This window comes from Triticum dicoccoides, chromosome 6B, assembly GCF_002162155.2.
Source record: "Triticum dicoccoides isolate Atlit2015 ecotype Zavitan chromosome 6B, WEW_v2.0, whole genome shotgun sequence".
In the NCBI taxonomy this organism is placed as follows: Eukaryota; Viridiplantae; Streptophyta; class Magnoliopsida; order Poales; family Poaceae; genus Triticum; species Triticum dicoccoides.
In genome coordinates, this window is record NC_041391.1 from 64,495,556 (window position 1) to 64,498,040 (window position 2,485).

The following is a 2,485-nucleotide window of genomic DNA, read 5'->3' on the forward strand; positions in this document are numbered from 1 at the left end:
TCACTCGGTAGGATTTTTGATAACTTAGGCGAGCACTGGGCTGCAGCTAAGCCCCCGAGTGAGAGGTTTGCTCTTCACTCGGTAGGATTTTGGTAACTTAGGCGAGTACTTGGACTGCAGCTAAGCCTCCGAGTGAAAGTCTGGCTTATCACTCGGTAGGATTTTTGATAACTTAGGCGAAACGGATTCGCAGCTAAGCCTCCGAGTGGGAGTCTGGCTCACCACTCGGTAGGATTTTTTACAAACTTAGGCGAAACGGATTCGCGGCTAAGTCACCCACTGGGGGGAAATTTCATTGGACAAAGTAAAAAGTGACAAAAATTATGGAGGAACTATGACACTATTACTTTGAGGTCCATGAACTACAGAAGTACTTTATTGCAACTCATCCGAGTGATAAAACTTAAGTGTAAAATGGGCGGAGTAGTTCCGCGTTCTAAGCTCGGGGCTCGTCGATATTATGCTCGACGTTGTAGAGACGGTACGCCCCGTTGTGGAGAACTTTGGTGACGATGAAGGGTCCTTCCCAAGAAGGAGCAAGCTTGTGTTGTTTCTTCTGATCCACTCGGAGAACTAAATCTCCTTCTTGGAAGGCTCGACCTTTCACATTTCTGGCGTGGAAACGACGCAAATCTTGTTGGTAGATGGTCGACCGGATCAGAGCCATCTCCCTTTCTTCCTCTAAAAGGTCGACTGCGTCTTGCCGCGCTTGTTCAGCTTCTGCTTCGTTGTAGATTTCAACTCGAGGAGCATTGTGGAGAAGATCACTCGGCAAGACTGCTTCAGCTCCGTAGACCAAGAAGAATGGAGTTCTTCCGGTCGACCGATTAGGTGTGGTCCTCAGTCCCCAAAGCACCGAGGGAAGTTCGTCGACCCAAGCTCCAGCTGCATGCTTGAGATCACGCATCAGTCGGGGTTTCAGTCCCTTGAGAATCAGGCCATTGACTCACTCTGCTTGTCCATTCGACTGCGGATGAGCGACTGAAGCGTAGTCGACTCGTGTGCCTTGAGAGTTACAGAAATCTCTGAATTCCTCCGAGTCAAAGTTCGACCCATTATCCGTAATGATGCTGTGCGGGACTCCATATCTGAATATTAGTTCTCTGATGAAGCTAACAGCAGCACCGGCGTCAAGGTTCTTGATTGGTTTAGCCTCGATCCACTTGGTGAACTTGTCGACTGCTACCAGTACATGCGTGAAGCCACTTTGCCATGTTCTCAAAGGACCGACCATGTCCAACCCCCATACTGCGAAAGGCCAGACGAGTGGAATGGTCTTCAGGGCTGATGCAGGCTTGTGCGACATATTCGAGTAGAACTGACATCCCTCGCACTTATCCACTATCTCCTTTGCCATCTCATTCGCCTTTGGCCAGTAAAATCCGGCTCGGTATGCTTTGGCCACGATGGTCCGAGAGGACGCATGATGGCCACAGGTCCCCGAGTGGATATCATTGAGGATGAGTCGACCTTCTTCTGGTGTTATGCACTTCTGACCAACTCCAGTCGCGCTTTCTCTGTATAATTGTCCTTTGATTACGGTAAAGGCCTTAGATCGACGGACGATCTGTCGAGCCTCTTCCTCATCCTCCGGAAGCTCTTTTCTCAGGATATACGCGATATATGGAACTGTCCAGTCGGGAATGACCACCAAGACCTCCATGATCAAGTCGACCACCGCTGGGACTTCAATCTCAGTCGGATCTGTGGCACTCTTGGGTTGTGGAGCTTCTTCGGTGAAAGGATCTTCTTTGACTGACGGAGTGTGTATATGCTCCAAGAACACACCACTCGGAATGGCTTCTCTCTTGGAACCTATCTTTGCTAGATCATCAGCTGCTTGATTTTTTAGTCGGGGTATATGATGGAGCTCCAACCCCTCGAACTTCTTTTCCAGCTTCCTCACTGCACTGCAGTATCCAGTCATGGCTGGGCTTCTCACGTTCCACTCCTTCATCACTTGGTTGACCACTAAATCCGAGTCGCCATAAACCATCAGGCGACGGACGCCGAGTGAAATGGCCATGCGCAACCCATATAAGAGGGCCTCATATTCTGCCTCATTGTTGGAGGAATCAAAGTGAATCTGGAGCACATATCTGAGCTTATCTCCTCTGGGGGAAACCAGGACAACCCCAGCACCGGAACCATTCAACATCTTAGAGCCATCAAAGAACATGGTCCAATGCTCCGAGTGAACTTCAGTCGGCTGCTGCTGTTCAATCCACACGGCGAGGAAATCTGCTATTGCCTGGGACTTAATGGCTTTCTTTGCTTCAAACTTGATATCAAGGGGAAGAAGTTCAATCGCCCATTTAGCCACTCGACCAGTTGCATCTCTGTTGTGCAAAATCTCTGATAGTGGAGCGTCGCTGACGACTGTGATGGAATGATCAGAGAAATAATGAGCAACCTTCTTTGTGGTCATGTATATTCCATACACAAGCTTCTGATAATGAGGATATCTCTGCTTGGATGGAGTCAA